Source organism: Pipistrellus hanaki (assembly GCF_964339955.1).
Source record: "Pipistrellus hanaki genome assembly, chromosome: 3".
In the NCBI taxonomy this organism is placed as follows: Eukaryota; Metazoa; Chordata; class Mammalia; order Chiroptera; family Vespertilionidae; genus Pipistrellus; species Pipistrellus hanaki.
The window spans coordinates 5691092-5717511 of record NC_140505.1 but is presented as its reverse complement, the minus strand read 5'-3'; the positions used below and the strand labels follow the sequence as shown (position 1 = coordinate 5717511).

Below are 26420 nucleotides of genomic sequence, written 5' to 3'. Positions count from 1 at the left end.
GCTGCGGAGCGGACCTTCCGGAGCGGATCCTCCCGCAGGAAGGATGCTCCAGCCGGACCCGCCGCCGTCCACGCTCCACCAGCCCGGCTGCGTGTTCCCTGAACGCGGAGGGAGCGGGTGGGCCCAGCCAAGCCCCCTCCTCTCCCCCACCCCTGGCCGGGCGGCTGCGGGGAATTCCGGCCGGAGGGTGTCCTGGGTGCGGGGAGGCAGGCCGGCCTGGGCCTGAGGTCCCGCGGGGCGGGGGCTGTGTGAGCGGGTGGAGGGGGAGGGTTCGCTGGTGCGCGCAGGGGTCCCCTGCCCCAGGGCCTGGGCCTGGGCCCGAGGCGGGGCTGGCGCTGTGGGACCCTCCCCTCCTCCAGGCTGATGCGAAGGCCAGGCCCGCACCCCAAGGATGGGGGCTCCTAGGTGGGCGGCAGGGCGTCAAGGGGTCCCAGCTGGACAGCCCCAATCCGCAGCAGCTTACGCGGGGCCCCAATTCGCTTTACTTTTAAATTACAGACAACTTAATATCGCGGCTCTGAAATTTTTATGTAAAAATTGTCTTTTTGTCCCTTCCAGATCCTGTATCATTTTGCATCGTCTCCAAGCCAAAGTCCCTCCTTCCTTTAATTTACCCCCCCCCCCCAACATTCCACCCCCTTCAGCTTCTTCCTCCATTAAGCTGAGGACTGAATGAATGTTCCTGGAATGTTTTTAGATTCACCAGTGTTTTCTTCCAGTCGCTCCAAAGCCCTCAAGTATTTTTATCCATAAGTAAACAAGGCGAAAACCAGGAGCACTGGGCTAGCAATGCCATATCTGTCAGCATCTCTCTACATTGTGTGCTGTCATTCCACATTTCAACGATCATCTAAATACAGACCTAAAACCAACCAAAAATTAACACATCGGAGAATCAGGGCTCCCTCATCATTGCAGCCAAATAAAGACTATATTCCTCCCTCACCCCCATAGCTCAGTAACTCTGCCCTCTTCCTCTCTGGCATGCCGCCTTCACCTGGCGTCTGTCACTTTGTCCATCTGATGCTGCAGTATGTTCATCTCCCTTTTCCTTCTCAACTTTCACCTCCATCTAACACACCCATCATCACACATGGAAATGTCTGATGTTACTTGTTTCAACAAAATACACCTTAGTTGCTGAAACCGGTTTGGCTCAGTGGTAGAGTGTTGGTCTGCGGACTGAAAGGTCCCAGGTTCGATTCCGGTCAAGGGCATGTACATTGGTTGCGGGGACATCCCCGGTAGGGGGTGTGCAGGAGGCAGCTGGTCGATGTTTCTCTCTCATCAACGTTTCTAGCTTTCTATCTCTCTCCCTTCCTCTCTGTAAAAAAATCAATAAAATATATTTTAAAAAATACACCTTAGTTGTTGTTTGTGTGTGTGTGTGTGTTGTTGTTGTTTTTTAAACAACACTGGCTCCTGGGAAATCATGACACACAAACACTAATACAACACAATGAGCATAACCATAATGTCTCTTCTTCCCTGAAGGATCAATGTATTTTCCCTTCAACGAGGACATTAATAAGATATCTTTGATGTTATTTAAACATTCCTTTAACACAGTCTAAATGATACGTTATTTCGGGGTTTTGAAAATCCCTTTAGTAAAACTGGGTCAAAAAACAGAACGATCGATAATCTGTGGGGCGCAGAGAGACATCTACATTCTGAAGCAGGTATCTTCCCAAACGGGACTAGTTTGCCAGGATCCTTTCCCAGGTCACTGTGAGGCGGGGCAAGGGGCTGGAAATGACCGCAAATAAACGCTGGATCCCTTTCACCCAGACTCCCAGAAGGTGGGGTTCCCCTGGAATCCAGAAGAATTACATAGGTGGCACCAGCACGCTGCATGAGTAGAATTTGCCAGGACTGGGGGGGAGAGGGGGGTTGGAGGAGGGGGCTTCAGATGCTTACCACTGGAGTTTTGATGACACAGTTAGATTTGGGATTTAGACGCGAACATTAGCAGACAGAAAGATGAACTTTCTAACGGAAGAATGAAAGGCAATTAACATCTTCAATCCCTGTTCCCGTCAAGACGAATCTCAAGATCGGTCTTCGGCATGCTCCTTTCCCCGGATAAATGGATAAATGCTGTGTCCATCGGTCCAGGATGGATAGCGTTTATCAAAACTCCAATTTGCAATGCTGATGGAGCCATGCCGGTCTATAGCAGATCAGGTTAGGCACATTTTTATGTTGGGCGATATTGGAACACAATATACTAGTATAATCTTTTCTGAATGCAAGACTAATTATGTTCAAAGCGGACAAAGTATCCCTTGGGAATAATCAAGGAGCAGCGTGGCAGCAGCCCATGGTGGGGGGGGAGGGGGAGGAGAGACCCCAGCCTGCCATCCTTCCATACAGGCGCCCACCAGAGGGGTCTGTGGAGGCGGAACGAGGCACACTGAGCTTCTGTGTTCTCCCCCGGTGTGCCATGTGGATGACATCAGGGATAATTGGCTTCCTCACACCGCCTTCTCTATGAAGCATTTCTCGTGGAAGAGCTGCGGAATTCCCCACTGTTCCACGCACAGACCCGACCCTCGAAGCCGAGGTATGTTGTGAATAAATGATGGCATGGACTCAGACCTGCCATGGACTCGGACCTGCCCACGGACGTTTACTTAGAGCAGAATGCACTTCTCCAGAGGCCCAGCGTCGTCTCGCCACCAGGAATTGTTTTTGAAAGGCTTGAAGCAACCAAAGGAAAGCAAATGGCATTTTTTTTTTTTTTTTTAAGTTCACAAATGAGCTGCTACTTCGAACTGGCACCAACTTTGCTTTCAAGTAAGAGCTCTCCTGGCCTCTCTCTGTTGAGCCCAAAACCCCAAAGGAGAACCAGAGTTTAACCCAAAGCAGAAGGAGCAAGCACCAAATCCACAGCGGCCAGAGACACGAGCAGGAAAAGGAAATCAGCCCTTTCAGCTCACGGAGGGTCTGACATCAACCCCGACACGCTGCCCGGCCCGCTCCGCCCAGCACTGGACACATGCTTATCCTTTCTCGGAGGCCCACGGGGAAATCACGGCACCACCCCACTTTACAGATGAGGGAATCGGAGCTTACAGGGGTGAACAGTGTGCACCCACAGTTACAGAGCACCAGGGCCCTGGGCCTAGGTGCCCCAAACCAATTTCCCTGAAAACGAATTTTAAAGAATTATGTCGACTCAGTACCTTACATGGGTGTTAGGAGGGCAGTTCACATGCTAAGTCAAGTTCATTGGGATGAGCCACACCAAAGATTTGAAAACACAATATTCTATTTTCGAAATTTCTCCTGTTTCAAAGTTACCTGCCGCTTGGAAGTGAAGGTACAAGTAACACACAAGATAGTGTTCTCAGCGGGAAGGACAGTAAATAAGAAGCATGCCTGCATGCCTGCCTGAGCCGCGCCAGCACAGCCAAGGGTTTGGCGAGCCTGAGGGAGGGCCTGTGAAGGATGAAGAAAAGACAGACAAAGAGAAGAACCTGGGTCCAGGTGGATCTCCTGTGCCTGGTTGAGGCCACAGAACAGATCCAGCCTGCAAAGCTGATGCTTTATTTATGATCAGGGGCAAACAAAGGAATTTATAATGTTGTTGTAAGTTTCACTTGTTTTGGCAGCACTTGCTGCCCCTCCCACAGCCCACTAGCTACCCAGGAAAGATCTAGGGAGCAGTCACAAGATCAAGCTCAATTATGCTTAGAGGACTGTGCCCTCCAAGCTGGGACTTGTTTGCGAATTTGCCAGCAGGTCAGTCTGAGGCTTAACCCTATAACTGCTCCCTATACCTGTTTAAGGGGTAGTTTAGGTCAATATATATAATACATGTCTCTCTACAGGGCAGCTCACCTACATGGACTTCGTTAAAAATGAACACATTTATTTTTAGACATTTTTTTTTTTCTGTTTTAAAGAATCATGTCTAAGAAACTATTTATGTCGCCAAAGTTACAGAGCACTGACATCAACCATTGCCCAGTAACAGTGCCACAAGTTCAGCCCCACGCTGTGACCACAGTGTAGGTTTCAGCTCGTTCCTGGGTGCTATTCTGCCAGCAGCAAGGAAGCCTCTAACGGTGATGTGGGCTCCGTTAGAAGCTACCATAAAACTGCACTTAAAGTCCTATTCCTGGGTCCCTTTCCAATAAAGTTAAATTCCCGTTTACACTGGAGCAGAAGGAAAGGTTTGGAGAGCGAAAAGGCTTGTACTGAAGGCCACTGGGTAATTTTTCACAGATGGCTACAGAGAATCTAAAAAGCTGGCACGAGATCCAGCTAATTCTTTGATTGAACCCATGGGGGGGGGGGGGATCCACCCACAGTATAGCTGTTTACTTCACAACTGCCTGCCACGACCCACATCCCCAATCATTTCTACAAGGTATGTTCTTTTTATTCTTAAAGGTGTTAAATGATTTCACGCAAACCACAGCCGCTCCCTGAAACGCGATACGGGGTGAAGACCATGGAGACCTAAGACAGTCCTGTCTGTTAGGTGCTTCTTGTTTTTATCCTGATTCTGGTGACCTTGGGCAGGGGCCTGCTGGGTCCTCCAGAGCCTGGGCAGGCAGGGGGAGCAGGAAGCAGGATCTGAGGGTGTGTGTGTGTGTGTGTGTGTGTGTGGGTCTGTGCTCCTCAAAGGGGGCAATCAAGCAAGGCACTGCATCCAAGAGGCTGGAGCTTCGGCCCTTTGCTGGCCCTTTGCTGGCGGGTATCCAAGAGGGAGGGAAGGGGCGAGGAAGGGAGATCATTCCTCCCTCGCGGTGGGCGCAGGGCAGGGGCCGGAGGGCAGAGCTTCCCGAGAAGGCCAGATGGCTAGCCAAAGTCAGCTGGAGCAGGCCTGCCAGGGACAAAGCACACGGTGGGAGCTGAGGACGCGCATCGGGCCACCAGGTGTCCACAGCATGCCGAAGGGCCCTGCAGCAGAGCAGTCACTGAAGCTGCTGCTAGGAGGAGAACCCCACTTCCACCATTGGGGAGGCCCGGAGGAGCCAGGATGGAGGGAGCAACTGGCTGTGGGCAGGCTGAATGCAAGGCCTGAAGCAGCAAGGCGAATTCCCAGGCCCACCCAGGGAGGGCAGTGTTTGTCCATGCTCGGCAACTTACAGGATTTAACTCATGTTCAGGGTTTTTATTTTGTGTTTTTGTTTTTTTTAAAATATATTTTTATTGACTTTTTACAGAGAGGAAGGGAGAAGGATAGAGAGTTAGAAACATCGATGAGAGAGAAACATCCTATCAGCTGCCTCCTGCACACTCCCTACTGAGGATGTGCCCGCAACCAAGGTACATACCCTTGACCGGAATCGATAAAGTTAAATTCTCATTTACACTGGAGCAGAAAGAAAGGTTTGGAAAGTGAAAAGGCTTGTAATAAAGGCCAATAGGTAATTTTTCACAGATGGCTACAGAAAATCTAAAAGGCTGGCATGAGATTCAGCTAATTCTTTGATTGAACCCACGGGAAAAAATCCACCCACCTGGATATTTTGATGGAGAGTCGGCCTTGAGTCCGCAGACTGACTCTCTATCCACTGAGCCAAACCGGTTAGGGCTACGTTTAGGTTTTGAAAACAAGAATATATTTTGGGAGGTGGAGGGTGTCCTTTGAATACACTTTTGAGAGCCCATGGTTATTGTGATAAATGAAACTGATAGAATTGTCTTAACTGGGGAGTGGTTACCTCAATCCAAACTATTGGCTTCAGCCATCTGCCCACGCACGGACCCCCAGAGTGCACCTGAGTGCTAGCTCTCTCACACACACTTGGGGTTAAATGTCAGAGAGCTAGGCGACACGTCTTTGAAATTAAATCTATTCCTAGAAATGCGTTGTTTGTGTAGACGCCAGGAGGCAGTTATCCCTGGACGGCCATTGATGGAGTGATGGTGTCCGGTGGGTAGATATCTACAGACACAGCAGCATGTTGAGGGGTGAAGGTTAGAACCTCGACCCCGGGGCTCCCAGCTCTGGAGTTAGAAACCTGGGCCCGGCCAAGGAAGGAGGCTCAAGGACGAGACAGAGAGAAAGCGGCTAGATGGAAGCGAGCATTTCATCGGCTGTCAGTCTTCCCGTCTGCCCACGAGGAGGGCAGAGATGGGAAGAGGGCCTTGGCTCTGCACTGGGCCTCTGCTCACCCGTTTCGGAGCAGTGGCCCCCCTGACAGCAGGCAGTGGGCAGCAGGAGAGCAGCTGAGACGAGGGGAAGAGGTACCCAAGGAGAGCAAGGGGCCAAGGCTGAACCTTGGCAGATGCTGACATCCGGGCTCACCCAGAGGAAGTCCAGGCGAAAGGAAGGTGAAGGTGGGTTTGGAAAACTGAGAGAACCCGCCGGGGAGCCCCACAGGCCGCCCCAGAGGAACTGAGGCCTGGAGGGAGGTGGGTGAAGGAGGGCGAACACGGCCACACCCCACAGGCCAGCACTTCCGGCGGCTGCAGGAATGTTCCAGACACGGACACGGGCAGGAAGCAGCTGTTTGGGGCCCGGAGGAGAACAGTCCCAGCGGGTGATAGGGTGGGTGTCACATGGAATGGGGGGCTGAAAAGCAAGAGGGCGGCTGTCCGGAAATGGAGACGGCTGGTGCCCACACCAGTTCTTTTTGTCCAGAACTTTCAGGTTTGACTTGGACTCAGGGAATGCCCATTATGTGCCCGGAACGCCTTCAGTGCTTTCACGTGAAATGCCTTCTTGAAACCGCACAGGGAAGACTGGTTTAAAACTGGTGCAGAAAACTATTTCCATTATTCACAGTGCTCTGTAGGGGAAAATAAAAACAACATCTCCGTAGGCAAAAGTATGCCGGTTCTTTCAGGTGAATGTCTGCCTGGGGTCCGTCTCGGTTTGCAATAAGCGAGGGTCCTGCTAGGGGTGACAGCAGCAGCTGACGGGAAATCGCACAGATACAGGTTATGTGCCATGTGAGAACTGAGTTCTTAAAAAAATGGTGGTGGTGGTGGGGGGAGATAAGGGGAAAAGTAACAGGCCGAGGTGGAGGCTGTGGGTAGGGAACCTCCTGGGCAGGTGCATCCATCCCGGGCTGCCCAGCCTCTGAGTGACAGCAAGTTTGGGGACTGTCACTTTCTTCTAGGCCCGTGGTCGGCAAACTGTGGCTTGCGAGCCACAGGTGGCTCTTTGGCCCCTTGTGTGTGGTTCTCCCACAAAATACCACGGCCTGGGTGAGTCTATGTTGAAAAAGTGGCGTCAGGAAAAGGTTAAGTTTAAAAAATGTGGCTCTCCAAAGAAATGTCCATCGTTGTCCTGTTGACATTTGGCTCTGCGGACGACGGAGTTTGCCGACCCCTGGTCTAGAAGAGCTGTTGCAAAGGGAGTTGGATCCTTCCACAGGTCTAGAATCATTGAGAGACGAAACAAGGGCATTCCACCGATGCTAAGCCAGGAGAATATCAATCCCGAGGCCATGGCGGAGGGCAGGTCCCGGGCATGAGCATACCAGAGCCTTTGGGATGGAAGTGTGTGCAAACATGTAGAGTTATAAATATAGTATCTTTGGCCAAAGGTCTTTGCAAGATTTTCTACAAGAGGTCTGTGGTGCAACATGATCATTCAGATGGGTTTAGAGGCGAAGGCAGATGAGTTGGGGTATTTTAGAATTCATTCCATAAAATGACTCATTAGATCAATATGCCCTGGTGTCATTGTAACTACAGAGTCTAAGACGGCTTTCCTTCCGAGGACATCAGCAGCCAGGACAAGCACGAGGTCCTTGTAGGCGGGCAGACGTCTGTGTTGAATAGCTGTGCCTTTTCGGCTGGCATTCCAGGACAGATGTCAGGCCAATTTATCTCCCGGGAAGTTCTGGCCGTGTTTCAGAAGGATGGTTAGCACGAGGTGCTTTCTCACAGGAAAAGAGCAGTTGGGTTAGGCCCGTGGTCGGCAAGCTGCAGCTCGAGAGCCACATGTGGCTCTTTGGCCCCTTGTGTGTGGCTTTTCCACAAAAATACCACGGCCTGGGTGAGTCTATTTTGAAGAAGTGGCGTTAGAAGAAGTCTAAGTTTAAAAAATGTGGCTCTCCAAAGAAATTTCAGTCATTGTGCTGTTGATATTTGGCTCTGTGGACGAACGAGTTTGCTGACCGCTGGGTTAAGCTGTGATGAACAGCAACTGGCGATTAGGGAGAAAGGTCCTAAATTAGAGCTAAGGATCCCGTGAAAAGCTTTTTGGACAGCTTGGTGATTATTTCTAGCGATGTTAATAACAACACGCAATGTCATCATCAGTGTCAGGGCACCCCGGGGCTGTCACTGGGATGGCATTGTTGTGGCCCTGCCTTCTGCCTTAGATTGCGTGAATTGGCACCACGGAACCCAATGATAGTGCGCTCACTGCAAGAGAGAAGGCGGGGAAGGGACAGAGTGGCCTCAATGGCTTGCCCAAGGAAACCAGTGGAGAAACACCCTAGGCCGCCTCCCGGGAATTCTGCACTTCTCTACAAACTCTCCGGGCGCCTGGACATCTGGGCGCTGGACAGGGCCCTTCGAGCTGGCTAGAGCCTGGGGAATCTCATCCAGGTGTGCGCCTGCCCTCCAGGAGAAGGAAGCTTCTCAGGTCTCCTGAATCCTTTAAACGGCCATGCAGGAGTCTCTTCCAGCGAGTTCCGTGTCAGAGGATAATAGGTTTCAGCCACTGGATATTTAAATTCACTCATTTCTTAGCGATTTTCTTATTTCAGTCTTGGTTTCCCGCTGTGCTGATGATTTTGTTGCCCATCCATCCATGATCAATGACCAACGTACGGACCAAGCTTTCCTTGGTTCATTGGGAAGGATGAGGGGAAGGGCCCACTGAGTCATTCCCAAACGTTTTCCCTAGTCATGCAGAGGCGAGTGGGGTTTAGAAACAGCCATTTTCATCTTCATTCTAGTCCATCGATCAACATCCTGTGCAAGATGCTGCCACATCCCAATGCCTAGGAGAGGCGCATCGGTGTTTTTCCAGCAGCCAAGCGAGGTGTGGGAGCTAGCTATAATAATAAAAGTGCAATATGCTAATCAGACCAGATGGCCAAACGACCTTCCAGACAACCTTCCGATGACCTTCTTGACGAAGCAGAGGCAGCTGCTGTGGCTGCGAGGGCCAAGCCCCTGGCATAAATTCTGTGCATCGGGCCTCTAGTGTTGTTATATGTTCAGTGTCGCCTGGTTGGTGGCCATCACATGTGTTTATCTCCTAGCTAAGTGTTACATATCTTGCAAGGTCTCTTTCTTCTAATGCCTCCGTCTCCTAGGGAGAACCTAAGGAAGGCCTTTTCCTAAGAGGGGGCAAATGGAGAGATCACCCACCGCCCTCACCAAGGCCAGCACCTAAAGAAACACGGAGCTCCCTGCCTCCGTGCAGACAGCCACCTCCCTACTCATTAATTATCCTAAATATTGTACACACGCCCCCCACCCCAGACTCCCTTCAGCAAAGGAGAGCGAAGAATTAAAATGTTTCTAATGTGTCACATCCCTTTTCATGTCTAAAGGATCAAGAAGACTTTCCAAAGACTAAAATACAAATCCATAGTTGTTTTTGTTGCTTTATATATATATATATATATATATATATATATATATATATATATATATATTTATTTATTTATTTTTTTACAGAGAGGAAAGAAGAGGGATAGAGAATTAGAAACATCGATGAGAGAGAAACATGAGATCAGCTGCCTCTTGCACACCCCTTACCGGGGATGTGCCCGCAACCAAGGTACATGCCCTTGACCAGAATCGAACCCGGGACCCTTCAGTCCGCAGGCTGATGCTCTATCCACTGAGCCAAACTGGTTTCGGCTCCGTAGTTGTTTTTGGACTTGTATTTTACTCTTCAGTAAAACCCGTAGTGAACACTGTCTCCCAATGGGGAAGAAATAAGCCAGCGTCAGGTCCCTCTCGTACCAGTACTGACGGGGAATCTGCTGCCTCTGACTCTCAGGAGGGAATTCTAACTGAAGATCCCCTCCCCGCGGACACAGCAATGACGGACGCCTGCAAAGGGCCTCTCTGGAAAAGTCTTCGGTTCGTTCCTCTGCCTTTCTCCTGGTCGGTCCTGTTTCCAATCAGCTTCCTCTCCGCTCCCTCCCTCCCGCTGGGCGGGCCACTGCTGGCCGGCCGTTATCTGGCCGGGGAGGCCTCAGCCCAGGCCAAGCCCCTTCCCGGAGCCCAGGCCGGAGCCGGGATGTCTACCATCCACATTACAAGCAGCTTCCGAGGGCCCGTCTTCAAAAGCATCTCCACACTGGGGCCCACAGGCCGGGGTCCCCTGTCTCCTTCTCAATGAGCACCAGAGCCTCTTTGTCCGGGAAGAGAGGCTCTTCTCGAACGGGAAACCATAACAACCGCTGGCCCGGGAGTCCAGCCGCCGCAGAAAGGGGTCCCCCTGCGTGGGAGCGCGGGGCGGGGGCGTCGTGTCGTAAACATCGTGTTCGCAGACTGTCTGGGCAGCACAATGGCAGGGGCACGGCTCTCTCTCTGTCTGCGGAGAGAGCGGACTCTCCTGAACGGACACACAACTCGCATTAAACCGTGGAGCCCGCAGGCCACCGGCAAGGACCCTGCGTGGCCGCCCCTCCCGCTCTGCCGTGGGGATGGCAGCTGGTGCTCCTGATATTTGACTTTGCAGGAGACTCCTGTTGGTGCAGGCCCAGAATTACATTGTCATAGACTTCAAAGACGCCAGTGAAAGAACAACCTGGGTCCCAGAGATTCACGCCCACATCGGGGCTGTGCACATCTTAAAAAAAAAAAAAAAAAAAAAAAAAATATATATATATATATATATATATATATATATATATATATATATATATATATATATATAATTGATTTTTACAAAGAAGAAGGGAGAGAGAGAGAGTTAGAAACATCGATGAGAGAGAAACATCGATCAGCTGCCTCCTGCACATCTACTGGGGATGTGCCTGCAACCAAGGTACATGGCCTTGACTGGAATCGAACCTGGGACCTTTCAGTCCACAGGCCGATGCTCTACCACTGAGCCAAACTGGTTAGGGCTGCACGCATCCTTTTATTGATCCCAGCAGAAGGGGTACACTGGGACCCCAAGTGCAGCTGCCTGGCTGTTCCTTGCCTCCCCCCCCCAGTGGCCCCGCCCGGCAGAGACCACTGACCAGCCTCTTGGTAAGGCCACTGAGTCCTCCCACTCCAGTCTCCCCCGATGGCCTCCTAACGCTTGAGTTCTCTCACAGTGCACAGCCAGAACAAAGAAACAGAGAAAATAACCTGGCCTGATGGACGATGGGATATTGTTTGAAAAGCTCATGGAAAACAGGAAAAAATACCCAAAACCACTTTACAAATAAAACATACAAATACACTATTCTTCCCCCTTCATTCCGTGAGGATAAGCACCGAGCTCCACATGCAGCACAGCCACGTGTTTCCTGAGACCTGATCCTGCTCTGATTTCCCCTCAGCATCACCAGAATGTTCCTGGTCCTCTACCCCCTCTACCAGGGCCGGTCGGAAGGAGCTGCAGCATTCTAGTTTTCACAAGGACCCCCTTTAAAAGCTTTAATGGAAATTCCCATTAGTCCACAGGCTACCTTACATTACTTTCAGGTAAGGTGACCAGACGTCCGATTTTTTATTTTTATTTTAATTTAATTTTTATTTTTTTATTAAATTATTATCTGTGTACATATACCATTGTCCCCCTCCCTCCCACTCATGCCCTCCCTTCCCAGAGTTTTGTGTCTATTGGTTGTACTTATATGCATGTATACAAGTCCTTCGGTTGATCTCTTAACGATTTTTAACAATTTGTCCCGCGGCGTTTTAAAAAAACGCCGTGGGACGCAGGACAAATAAAAATCGGGACGTCTGGTCACCTTACTTTCAGGTGCACAGCAGAGTGACAGATCCCAGAGAGTCAGGGACCGGCCAGCCCAGCACCAGGGCAGCTCTGCCCAGCACGGCTGGCCCTGTCCGTTCCCAGGGGAGGCCGGCCTGGGGTCCGGCCCTGCCCCAGGGAAGCGGGATCCGGAGACCATTCGGGGAACATCCCTCAGGGGCGGTGGGAGAAGCAGAGGCAGAGAACACGTGACCGGACTGGGGAGCTACGCCTGGGTGGGGAGGGAAGCTCAGTGCTCCCTGCATGGGAGCTGATGTGTCCTGTTGGCATCCGTCTCTTCCAGGCTTTGTGAAACGGGGCTCGCTCTGTTTTACTCCTTCTTTGCCACGTGTCTGAATCGTAATTCCGCATCTCCCAGGGAACCTGGGTACCTCTACCTCCTTCCACTCCAGAGGCGCCGGACACAGCATCCGTCAGCATCCAGGCCAGTGGTCGGCAAACTCATCAGTCCACAGAGCCACATGTCAACAGGACAGCGACTGCAATTTCTTCGGAGAGCCACATTTTTTAAACTTAAACTTCTTCTAAAGCCACTTCTTCAAAATGGACTCGCCCAGGCTGTGGTACTTTGTGGAAGAGCCACATGCAAGGGGCCAAAGAGCCGCAGGTGGCTCGCGAGCCGCGGATTGCCGACCCCAGCTCTAGGCCTTCGGTTAGTTACTATTTATTCACAAAAACCAGCTTATGAGCGGTGCCTCTTTAAGGATATGTTGTATGTATAGCAAACACATTAGCATGCAATTTAAAAAAAATATATTTTATTGATTTTTACAGAGAGGAAGAGAAAGGGATAAATATATAGTTAGAAACATCAATGAGAGAGAATCATCGATCAGCTGCCTCCTGCACATCCCCCACTGGGGATTTGCCCGCAACCAAGGCATGTGCCCCGACCAGAATTGAACCCGGGACCCTTCAGCCCACAGACTGACTAATGCCCTATTCACTGAGCCAAACCGGTTTCGTCCTTTTTTTTTTTTTTTCCAATTGCCCAAATGTTTCAATAGTCATCTGTCAGTTCCTTGGTGGGAACAGAAAGGTCAGCAAGTTGGCAAAAAAGAAAAAAAAGGAAAGAAAAGGGGGCCAGCTCTGGACAGGGTCTGGTAGGTGGACAGAAAGTCACTTTTCATGCACACAGCTGTGTGTAATGAACGCAGCATGTGGGAGGCCTGCTCCTGGACCAGTTCCCTGTGCTGGAAACTCCCCTTTTCCTGGCAAGCACGCCGGGGCCGCACCGCGTATGTCTGACTCCTTCAGCCAGAGCCTCCGCACATGAAAAGCCAGCAGCGCTGCGTTCGGCGTGGGCGCCGTGGCTCCGCACCGGCCTGCCCCGTGCACCGTCTGCCGCGGCCGACTGGGCGCTGCTCCCGCGTGTTTTTAGCGCGAGTGGCATTTATCTCTGTCTCTTCCCAGAGCCTCAGATAAAGAGGGCCACATATATCACCCCGTGGTCATGGGCACGGGCCACGGGAACACATGTGGAGGGGAAGCATCTGTGAGTGAGTTAACAGAAAGTACACATGTCCCAAACCGCAGGCTGCCTTTCCCCGCCATGAGGGAGGGTTCTGCTGCCGAGGAGAGAGCCAGGGCCTGCATCCGGGGGAATCCATGGGCTTCCTCTCTCTCCCCCCACAGACGCTCCTCTCCAAATGTGACCGGCCCTCCCAGGGGCTAACAAAAGCTCCCTCTCGCCTGTGTAGGTCCCCCCTCCCCCCCCTGTATTCTGGAATTATTTAAAACAAATAAACTTTCAGCCCAGCCGGCGTGGCTCAGTGGTTGAGCATTGACCTATGAACCAGGAGGTCACGGTTCGATTCCCAGTCAGGGCACAGGCCTGGATGGCAAGCTCGATCCCCAGGTTGGGGCGTGCAGAAGGCAGCCAATCCATGGTTCTCTCTCATCATGGTTGTTTCTGTCTCTCCCTCTCCCTTCCTCTCTGAAGTCAATAAAAATATATTAAAAAAAATAAACTTTCAGAAAGATTGCAAATATGCTCGTAATCATGAACATAGTTGAAGATCCAAGTGTAAAAACAAAACGAAAGTAACAGCACACCCTGTGTTTAATGGGTATAAGTAAGATGCTGAGTATTTTCCCAAGTGAAAAAACACACACACACCCACAATAATGTTTCAAGTAGAAAATTATGAACCTGAAAAACATTATTGATGAGGTCTCCAGAAGTTGCTCAGCCCATAAAGAATTTGAATATCAAATCCAAACATTAACCCAAAAAGATTTTGAAAATAAGCTAAAATCATGAACAGATGCCTCAGCATGGAAGAAAATTAGACATACAAATATGCAAAACTGAAAGGCAAATATTTTGGAAACATGTTCGGAAATTCAATATTTTACAACAGAGAACGAGCATGGAAGTATTGTAGCTTCTATCTGAAAGATGGGGGATTATCTTATAAATTCAACAATTAATCATGTAATTTTAACTTGTACATGTTAAAGTATTAGGTCTAGGTTCAGGATCATGTGACATTTTAAAACAGATCAGCTAATGGATCATAGTGTGGTTTTATACAAAACCAGTGAAAGAAAATGATCTGGGTGCTAAAGATATTAAGATATTGGAATAAGCCAAAACCGGTTTGGCTCAGTGGATAGAGCATCAGCCAGCAGACTGAAAGATTCCAGTCAAGGGCATGTACCTTGGCTGCAGGCACATCCCCAGTAGGGGGTGTGCAAGAGGCAGCTGATCAATGATTCTCTCTCATCAATGTTTCTAACTTTCTATCCCTCTCTCTTCCTCTCTGTAAAAAATCAATAAAATATATTTTAAAAAGAAGATATTGGAATAAGGGCGAACTATTCTGAAATCAATTACTTTACCACACAATAACCAAATTAATAATAATTTATAATAATAATGAAAACAATCCCTATGTGGTTTTAACTTCTGATAAAAGTATGCTCCTAATTGTCCAGAGTCACTGGACAAGATAATCAAAACGAATATTAACTCACTCACGCGTGTTTTCCTGTATATTGCTGCAGCCATTTGCCTACATGTCCATGATGGAGCGAGTCGTCAGTCACTATCTGCGGTAGACATCGGAACTGTCTTCTGGTTGTCCCTGTGATTTTATAACTTTCTAGGGTAGAGACTCCGTTCCTCATTGGTTTTTCAAAGCCAGAGATTCCCACCTACTCGAACACTGCGTTCTCAGGGGTTCGCCAATATGGACTGTTGGCTGCAATACCCAGACACCCAATTATTTTCTCAAGCGAACGCACGCTTTGTCGCCGTAGAACACTGCACACTAGCCATGAGGACGGAATGGAAGGTCCGTGTGTAAATCCTGGCACTGCGAAAGCCCAGAGAGACCTCATGTAGGAAAGGAAATGTTGTTGAAAACATTGCGGAGGGAAGTATGTAATGGGCCATTGTAGACATGCTTCCATGCTCGATGTGCCCTTGGAGGGTTTTGATTCGAGCTCGGCGGAGCTCATTCAGCGGGAGGAGGCCGTGTGTTTGGATCGGAAGGAGGGAAGTGGGAGGCCTGGGAGCTCAGCCGGGGACCGATCCGATGGGCTAGCCATCCTGCGGGCACGGCGGAACATCTGTGTTCCATCAGAAACCCCGGAGACGGCGGCGCATACCGCAACGGGAACAGTCCCCCCCGCCTCTCCTCCCTCTTAATGGAATGCTTGGCCAAGATTTGTTTTCTATGTTGGACAGAAAATAAATTACTAAAATACAGGAGATTATCTGAAGATTTGTGATCCTTACGGCGAAGGTTAATATGCATTAGAGAAGGTCGGCATTTGGGGATGTGAAATAAATTTAAATGCTTCTAGGACCTGTCCTAGGCAAGCAGAATCATGTGGGTTGTTTGACCTTTTCTCTTTTTTTGAGAAATCAAAACAACAAATATCTTCCTTGATTGCTCCGGAGACTATAATTGAGTTGCACACAATCTCCCTCTCTCCCCCCCCCCCCCCCCACACATACACACAATAGAAAATGTTCTTTATTTTCTGAAGCCATTATTTAAACAGCATCGAGGCTGGGGTGGAGCGGAAAAGAAAGAGTTAATGAGTCCTCCAGTTATTTCCTGGAGCAATTTTCTTCATTAATAAAAGTCACATAAGGTAGGAAGTGTATGGTCTCCAGAAATCGGGAAACGAGGATAAATGTGCAGGCACTAAATTTTGATGAGACGTCGCAGACATCTTCCTTTTCTATGTCCCACCACGTCGTCACACAGAGAAGAGCCCGTTTTTACATAACGTTCTACGTGCATGTGGTGATACCTAGTGGGGTTAAGTGCCATTGGAAGAGACAATGTCAGCAGAAATTTAATTAGCTCACATAATGGCACTGTTCTCTCCACAACCATTTCCCCCTTTAATTCCTCTTGACCTCAATTATTTAAAACAACAAAAATTCCGTGGCTGGAGTGTGGGGGGGGGGGGGATGGTGATACCCCCTCTTGCCGCCAGCAAACATACTTTTCAATGAGATTAACTTAAAAAGAGGTCAATTTAGTCTATTTTAGGCAGTTTCGTGATTTGCCCATGCATTATTTTGTTTAAGGGTGGTCACTTGGCAAGATTGGCCCAAAATCTTCAGATTAAACGTGTGCTCGAACATTCTTACATTACATATTTTGGTCACACACATTTAAAAAAAATTAGGCCTACACCAGTAAAAATATCAATAAAACTGTCAAAATGGGGAAAAAGTGTAAAAATATTAAAATCAATGAGGAAAATAATTTCCTTCACTATTTCCTTTCTTAGGGGTAAATGCTGGAAGCCTCAAACCTGAGAAAGATGAAAATCAATATTGACTTTCAAGATTTATCAAAACAGTTTCCCATGAAAATTTATAGGAAACATTCCACTTATATTTTTTGCTTTTTCACGAAGAGTTCCTACTTGAATTGCCACATCTAATGTGTGTGTGTGTGTGTGTTTATTTTAGTTAGCTTTTTCTATTTAATGGTAGACAATCATCGTATTGCACCAAAGAAAAGAGAGGAAAATGGGTCATATCAGTTCTGTGAAATGGAAAGAAATGACTCCTCTTAGATTATTCAGATTATTAATCTATAGGGTTTCTTGTCTCCTGTGTTTTATTTGAGCACTTACACACTTTTACAAATGAGAACTGCTTTTTGTAAAATACCTTGTATTGCCTGGTGGCTTAGCTCAGTGGTGAGCATCCACCTGTGAACCAAGAGGTCAGGGCTCGATTCCTGGTCAAGGGCACATGCCCAGGTTGTGGTCTCGATCCCTAGTGTGAGGTGTGCAGGAGGCAGCCAATCAAGGATTCTCTCTCGTCATTAATGTTTCTATCTCTTGCTCTCTGCCCCTTCTTCTCTGAAATCAATAAAAATATTGAAAATATATATTGTATTACTGAGTCATTGATAATTCTGCCTTATTTTTTTCCTTGACAAATAGAATATAATAAGATAAAATGGCGGAACTGTTACGTTTCATTTTTCATTGATTACAATTGTAAAATAACGACTGGAGTTAATGTTAGTACACAGTTAATACTTAATAAACTTAACTGAAAGCTAAGAAACATCTAAACATATTTCCTCATGCCTTCGAATATATTAAAAACCATTTTAAGTCTTAAAATATGGCTTGTTAGCAACTGCCAAGAAGAGTTGCTCAAAATTAAACATATTGTTATGGTTGATAATAAACAGGTGTTTCTTATTTCTTGCTTTAAAAATAAACCAGCCGGCTTGGAGTTTGGGGCAGGAACATATGAAGTTTTGCTCATGTTTTAGAAAACAAGAGCTTATTGCAGTGTTATTGTCCTCTCAGTCATTGCCGATTCCTCAGCCTCCGCTGCCATTTCACTGGGCCCTGTGGACTCTGCTTTGAGGTTTATGGAGTGAGTGGGGTTTTTCAGAACATACTTCCTTCACACAGGACATGCAGACAGCCAGAGAGGACGATGCGGCCATATTGACCACAGCTGTGCAAACGGCTGTGCATTTCATAGGTTCTGAGCTATTCGGCCTGAACTTGAACTTGTGCAAATGCACGGGGATCTGGAAGAAACCGTCTTCAAGATTTGAAGGACTCATAGTGTTGTTGTTTTTCTGCCTCTCTCCCCACCTCTGGTCCCCAAGTCCTACTTCCTACAACCTGAGCAGAACCCTGGAAATGCAAGGACAGCAATGACAATTTCTAAAGACTCTCTCTCTCTCTCTCTCTCTCTCTCTCTCTCCCTCTCTCTCTCTCTCTCTCTCTCACACACACACACACACACACACACACACACACACAGAGAGAGAGAGAGAGAGAGAGAGAGAGAGAGAGAGAGAGAGAGAGGGAACAAACACACATGGAGAAGAGAGTGGACAGATTTGGGAAGGTGCAAAGCCAATGAACACATGTTAACTGGCGAGGCTGCCAGAGGAAGGTCAAGCTCAAGGGTTGGCCAGCTGGAAGGACAACCAACCGAGGGCACGCGGGTTCCTGCCCCATCACCTCAGAAGGGCCTGGGGAACTGACACCTGGTGACCCGAAGTGCACTGTGGGAAATTCACTTACAGGAATCTTACTGGCCACACCTTAAAAACTACCCACCACTTGCACTGTAGGCATAATAAGGGAGAGTGCGGAAACTGAGTCACATTGTGGAGGCGGGATCATCCCAGAGCTAGGAGCAAAGACCCTAAAGTGACCGTCCCGTGCCAGCGCTGTGCCCTCCACCAGGACTCAGTTGCATCATCTGTGAAATGGGAGTGACCGCCATCCCCACTTCCCAGAGCTGCTCTACGGCTTAAAGGAGCGTACCCGTGGGACACCCCCTGACTAGCACATGCCGATCATTAGTGAATATCTTTTAACAAAGCTGTGAGCCTTGTGCTATGAAGGGCAAAATAAAATAACAAACTTGGCCCACGTCCGTGTGGCACATCCTTCCCCAGGAAGGCCGGCTGGCGGGCGCAGGGAGACGGGAGGCGAGCAGCTTCTCATCTCCAGCTCTCCCCCGCGGGGCGCTCTCGGGTCTCCGCCAGGCCCGGGGAGAATTCCCAAATTGGTTCCTTGGGACCTCGGTGCTCAGCGATGCCCTAATTTACGCTTCCTCATTTGCAGCCCGCACGCGAGGCATCCGTGAGCAGTCTGAACTGAAAAGACACTCTTGTCGTAATTAATTCTTAGGGCAGCAGGGACTTGGTGAGAAGGATATCTGAAGCCAACAATGGAGGCGGCGATGGCATCTCGATGGTGGGTCAAAAGCGCTTACGGATGCCTCCCGCGTCACGCGGAGGCACGCGCCTGGGTTCCAAGATGCCCTTCTCACAGGGCTTTCCTACCTTCTGACATTACAGCCCCACTCTTCTAAGAGGAAGTTTGAAAGAAGTACAGCTACCCATCTAGGATAACAGAAGTGTGATATGCTAATTAGACCGGACGTCCTTCCTGACAACCTTCCGGAAGAAGCCGGAGCTGCCAGGGCTGAGATGGCCCTCGCAATTGCGGGGGCCAAGCCCTCGCAGAATTTCGTGCATTGGGCCTCTAGTTGATAAATCAGCACCTTCACTGCACGGGGAAAATTTGCATGCACAGCTTCAAAATGTTTGACAGCAGAGGAAGGAAGACATTGGCGTTGCAATTCGTGGTTTACGGAGACACAAAGGGAGAGGGAGGCTGGAGATGAGGGACATTTTACCAGAGCCGTTAAAGAAGTTAACAGCGTAAAACAGGTTGCTCTAACCACAGCGGGATTCCTGTCCCAGGGCCATTGCCTGGCCGAGCAGCAGAGGTGCGAAGCTTGAGTGACATGTGACCTTCAGGGGCTGGTGGCCCACAGGGATGTGCTCCTGCAGGGACCTGGGGGTCCTGCGGGGCCTGTGGGGTCCCCGAGGCCATGGTTGGGAGGGCGTGGGTTAGCTGGTTAGACCCAGTTAAGTTGCAAATCAAGAACTGAACACTCCCTTGCTGATTGGAAAGAGCTGTGATTGTTGCTTCTCCCGTTTTCATGGCTCATTTCACTTTATTTTCTTTTGTTGTAAGGAATCGTAATAAGCATAAAAATAGAACTGGTTCATACGGCTGAGAGCGGAAATCCCACTTTTCCCAGGTTCTTAGTCACCCTGGGCGTTCTGGCCTGCCCACAGCGCCCCAGCAGGCACACGGTGGTGAGCTGGGGCCAAGGGCTGGCCCACAAGCCCTCTCTTCCAGATGCTTTTGGAAACAGTCAGAGGATACAGTAGCAAGTGGGAATTAGACTATGTGCCTCGTATTTATTTCATCTTTCAAAGTCATAGAGAAAGCCTGAAATGAGGGGAGATCTGTGATTGAGCAGGAAGAGTATATTGTGCCACGGATTAAGTTTGTTCCCTCAGCCACTAGCTCATGCATGTCTATGTGATACCTCACTTGGTGACAATCTCTGTCTACTTTTCCCAGCTGGGAGTGAGGAGACCATCCTATAGAATAAAAGCCCAGCGACCCAATGGCAGAATGAACAGAACAACTGGTAGACCAGTCGCTCTGACACACACTGACCACCAGGGGGCAGACGCTCAATGCAGAAGCTGCCCGCTGGTGGTCAGTGTGCTCTCACAGTGGGACGGCTGACCGGGATGAGCAGTGCTCCCACAGCAGGCCAATCCCCGCAGGCCATGCCCCCCAGCAGTGCACAAATCTCGTGCACCAGGCCGTTAGTGAAAGAATAAAGGGTGATGCTAATGAAGGTGAAGATGGGTGAGAATGATGGAGAGATACCATGGCTCACAGAATTTGGGTTCCAGCTAGTCTAACTGTGAAATGTGTTCAGCATGGTCACTTCCCGGGTGACACTAGAGAATGACATGGTTTCAAAATGACCTTCTGAGTCCTGTTACGCAAGGTGTCTACTGAGGAGACCTCTCCAATCTCTGAGGTAACTGGATTTACTTCTCTGGGGCTCACCTACCCTCCAGGCCCCTGTACTGAAGTCAATCCCTGGTCACCAAGGCGGTGTACTGGCCAAGCAAGTGGCTTCCAAGATGGAGTGGAGTGATGCACAGGAATGAGAAACCTGCACACCCCTCCCACGTGTCTTTTTAAAATATATATATATATATTATTGATTTTTTTTTACAGAGAGGAAGAGAGAGGGACAGAGAGTTAGAAACATCGATCAGCTGCCCCCTGCACACCTCCCACCAGGAATGTGCCCACAATCAATGTACATGCTCCTGACTGGAATCGAACCTGGGACCCTTCAGTCCACAGGCTGATGCCAGGGCCCAATGTGTCTTCTGAGTGGGCCAGATAAAACACAGAATTTTGAACTGACGATGTATTAACAGTTTGCTGTTACAGCTCTAACCCGGGATATCTTTACAACAGCCGTGACCTTGGACAAACCTATAAGTTAGCGCATGTCCATTTACACATCGCCATATGAATGTGAATGGGGTGCAGTCACAGCCACAGATCCTGCCCCCGAAGCAGCCATAGCTAACATCTTCCATTAATTGCTCTGAGCCCGCTCTTTTTCAAAGGATTTATCTTGGCAAGTCTTACCATGAAATTATTGTCCTCACATTCCATTTTTTTTTTTTAAATTTTTATTTATTTAAATTTTATAAAGATTCAAGAAACTTCTGGACAAAACTCATCATTTCACAGATGCGTCCTACAGGCTATGGTTCTCAAATTAGTGGGCACATGTGGCAACTAGTACAGCATACCAGTGTGTGTGTGTGTTTGTGTGTGTGTGTGTGTGTGTTTGAAAGAGCGAGGAGGGGCAAGATAAAGAGATGTGTGTGAATGAATTATTCTGAGTGGATAAGTAAGGTCAATCATGCAGTAATCAGTGCCTGAACCAAGTCAACTGTAGTTGAGTATTAATTTATTTCCTGGCCACACACAGATTACATTAAAATAATATCTCACTCATTTTTAGAACTGCAGAAGACCTGCTTTCCAAGCACCAAATTCATATTTGTGATCACTAGAAATCCATTCAAAACAGGCTGCATAACAATCAGACAGACTAGCTCAAATCCCCATTTCTAGAGGGATGCACTTGGCCACATTTCTTATCCTTTCCTAAGCTCAGTTTTCCCATCTGCAAAATGAATATAACAATAGTATTTACGTCAAAGGTTTTATGTAAACATTAAATAACATAGATTTAGCATAGATTAGTACAATATGCTCAGGAAGTATTTATTTGCTATGATGATTATTTTTTTAAACATTTTTTTTTAAATTGATTTCAGAGAGGAAGGGAGAGGAAGAGAAAGATAGGAAAATCAATGATGAGAGAGATTCATTGATTGGCTGCCTCTTGTACGCTACCTCCTGGGAATTAAGCCCACAACCCGGGCATGTGCCCTGACAGGGAATCGAACTGTGACCTCCTGGTTGATAGGTAGATGCTGAATCACTGCACCACACTGGCCAGACTAATGATTACTTTTAGTAATAAAAACCTTACATAAAAAGCTCACGAATTGGAAGGATTGTACTGTTACTATGCTCTTACCACCGAAAGCAATATAGAGATCCAATGCTATTATCAAAATAGAATACCAGTAGCATTCTTAGAGCTAGAATAACTAATTTTAAAATCTATATGGAACTACTAAAGAGCCTGCAGAGCCAGAGAAACCTTGAGAAAGAACAAAGTGGGAGGTTTCATATTCCCTGATTTCAAACTATACTACAAAGCTACAATAACCAAAACAGTATAGCACTGACAAAGACAAACATATAGATCAATGGCCTAGAATAGAGAGCCCAGGGGTAAATTCTCGCTTGTATGGTCAATGAATCTATGACAAAGGAGACAAGGACATACAATGGGGTTAATCTTTGATAAGTCAAGTTTGATAAGTCATGTTGGGCAAACTAAGCAGTCACATGCAAAAAAAAAAAAAAAAAAAAAATGAAATGGGACTACTTTCTTATACCCTATACCAAAATAAACTCAAAATGGCTCAAAGACTTCAATGTAAGACCTGAAACCATAAGAATTCTAAAAGAAAACATTGGCAGCAAAATCTTTGACCAATTGTTCTTACCAATATCTTTTTGAATATGTCTCTTCAGACAAATCCTCCCTAAGGTAAAATACAATGTCCAAGTATTTTAAATATTTTCATATTTATTACTAAACAGGCTCACATTAATAATATATATATATATATATATATATATATATATATATATATATATATATATATTTGTTTTTGCTTTTGTTGGGCAAGGGCAAAAATAAATAAATGAGATACTTCAAATGGAAAACGTTTTGCACAGTGAAGGAAACCATCCACAAAACAAAAAGAGAAACTGTTCAACAACGATACCCCTGCTAAGGCATTTACACCCAAAATAGATAAGGAACTCACACAACTTAACACCATCCAACCTATCAACCAACTAACCATTTTCTACAACATGGATGGCCCTGGAGCAGCGGTCACCAACCTTTCGGACCTCATGGACCACCGGCTGGCAACCGCTGAGCTAGAGGGGATTGTGCTAAGTGAAACAAGTCAGAGAAGATAAATACCACATGGCTTCACTGACGCACGGAATCTTAAAAAGAACAAACAAAATGAACCAGAAATAGACCCATAGCTAAAGCGATCAAGCCGATGGTTGCCCAATGGGAGTGGAGCAGGGAAATGGGTAAAAAGAAAAAAAAAAAAAAGAAAAAAGAAAAGAAACTAGTGCTGCCCACAAAACTACTATTCCCCTACATGTGGAGGCTCCTTGGGTCACATAAAAGAATGTTTTAAAACTCAAATAATGTCATATACAGAAGGTCCTTGTCTCTCAGCATCGTCAACATTGTTTTGAAGACTAATTTTCCAAAGATGACTTTTAAAGACTACCTTCTGTTTGTGCCATCTACTTGGGACTTCCACACACACCCCCGGCCTGGACAGGAGACGGTGTGAGGGCTGTGAGAGGCGGCAAGTACCCTCACTCAGGAATGGCTTCAATCACCCAACCATCAGTCCCCAAGGCCTCAGGCCTGTGGCCCCGGTCCATCCCTCTGGAGCCCTATCCCTCCCGCCAAGTAGCAGTAATGCAGGTGGGAATGACCTCTGTGCCCCAGAGCCCTAGGAACTCCTGAAACCTGCTTTCGGGTTGGGCGGGGGACACCAGGACTCCCACGGGACAGCAGAGAGCCCGAGGGCCCAGGAGGTGCGGCCAGCTCCTGCACCCTGCCGTGGGGCCCGACTTGTAATTTGAAAGCCAAGGTGAGACCGTGCCTAGACCAGCGGTCGGCAAACTCGTCAGTGAACAGAGCCAAATATCAACAGGACAATGACTGAAATTTCTTTTGAGCTGAAAACTGACTTCTGTGCACGGGCCACGAAGTTTCAATCGCACTGTATGTGCGCACCTGCACGCGGTGTTTTGTGGAAGAGCCACACTCAAGGGGCCAAAGAGCCCCCTGCGGCTGGAGAGCCACGGTTTGCCGACCACTGGCCTAGAGGAGCGACCTCGCCTTCACAGCCTCGCCGTCTGCAGGGATCCCGATCCGCTTCCCCTCAGGGCTGAAAAGTCTCCCTGCCTCTCTGGCCAGCTCTCGTTCTCCCACATTTTCCCACATTTTCACACACGTCAGTTCCCAAGGCCGACCTTGCAGCGCGGCTTCGTTTCCATGCTGGCACCTGCTCAGAGAGGTGTTTCCGCACCACAAACATGATTCACGTTTACTGTCATGTAGGCCCATGTTGTGGACTCCTTTTCACAATCAGGAACCTAAAAAAGCAAATCCGTGCACACACATCGGTGGGCAGACGCTCAGCTTTGGAAGCACACACCTTCCTTTTGGAGAGAGGGACAGAGAGAGTCTCTAGTGTAAGGTGACCAGACGTCCTTTTTAAAAAAGTCCCGAATTTTGGAAAGAATGCACGACAAGCCAGGGAACGGCGGCAGAACGGGAAGGGAATATATATACGGTTTTCGGCTGCCATGTGGCTATTTACCCAGGATATGAGTTTTATATTATTTTTGTTAATTTTATAACGTTAAACTTCAATAATAACAAATAATTGTTGAGAACTGATTATCAAGAACTGCTTATCAAAGTTCGCATTGTTGATCAGTTGATAGAATTTACTCAAATGAGAAATATGCCAAAGAATAAAATAATATTATAAATAATTTTTTATTTATTATATTTTTAAATTGTACTTATGTTGAAATTTTAAAAAATATATTACAATACTATTTTTGAGTTCTATAAAAATTTTTGTTGCTCCATATAGACCAAATTTTTAATCAAGATCTCCCCCACCCCTCTCCCGTTAATGGTGTCCCTCTTTACCAATGTTAAAACCTGGTCACTTTACTCTAGTGACAACACGGAAAAATGGCCTCAGTCGTCTACATTTCCCAAGAACCGAGTAAACAGGGATGGAAGTGATGGACTCCCCATGTTTTCCTGGCGCTGTCTGGAGCGGGGAAGGCGACACGTCACTAAGCTCGTGTGGAAACAGAACGATCACGTAGAGAAAAAATCCCTGTTCTGCTCTGAGAGTTACTTTTCTCTTTGCGTCTTGATCCCTGAAGATGCCAAAGGGACATTTTTTCCCATCTTAAGTGACTTTTAGGCCTTTATTGGATAGTCAGTCATTTCTGGCATTGATTACTGTTAACTACAAGAGATGGCATCTTAGGAAAGCTTCTTCTCTCACCCTGCACATCGATGTGAGCAACGACCAAGAGGTGAATGCAAGCAAAATGTGAGCCAAAGATGCCAGGTAAGGAAGGATATCCTGTTCACTGTAGTTAAAGGTTGGGTACATTTTGCATTGGGAATAACAGTTTTTATATTTAATTTATTGAGAAATGAATGAACATGAAAATGTTACATATGATAGACCAACGAAAAGCAAAGTCGAAGATTGATTCACGATTACGCTTCCATTCTGCACGATGTGTTGGATATGGGGACTCACCCCCTTGGAATTAAGTGTTTTGTCATTCCTACGAACAAGCCACGTGGGACACAATTTTGATCGAAACATAGTTTGATCCAGACACTTACACAAACAACGTGTTACCATAAGATTAAAATAAACCGTTTCTTGACCAATGAAATCATCTCCATGTTACTGGTAGCGAGAGCACTTATCTGAGCGTGCCTGGCATAGCTGCATGACGGACTTGTCATCTCACAACAGATCCTACCAGAAATTATTCCGTTATTTGTGACCATAGGAACTGCGCTGACTCGGTCACGGGCATATAGTCAATGACCTGATTTAAATCATGAGTTATTAACCCCGGGTGAACTCAGGAGTAAAATCTCATCAATACCTTGAAAAATGTAGTGAATCAGAAGAAATGTTAAACTGAAATAAAAACAATCACGAGACAGCCAGATCATGAAAAATGGCCCGATGCGGAGAACTTTAAAGGTTAAAGCTATATTACAGGTTTTTCAAAAAAAAGGAAAGCAATATGAGAGGAAAATACAAAGAAGGAAAAAAGATGAATACGTTAGCTGCCTCCTTTTTGTTTTATTATGCTCATTTCCCCCCCCCGTAAGAGGTTACCACTTTTGCAGCTGGTCAGAAATATCACATTCCTT

At 47.6% G+C, this 26420-nt stretch overlaps 1 protein-coding gene across 1 annotated transcript in view; it reads right to left on the bottom strand.

Annotated features, from left to right (window-relative positions):
* Positions 1-26420, bottom strand: part of LOC311618694 (teneurin-3) — a gene marked incomplete at its 3' end in the record, with an annotated part of 452876 nt that overhangs the window by 205543 nt on the left and 220913 nt on the right. The gene's annotated exons all lie outside the window — the stretch shown is intronic.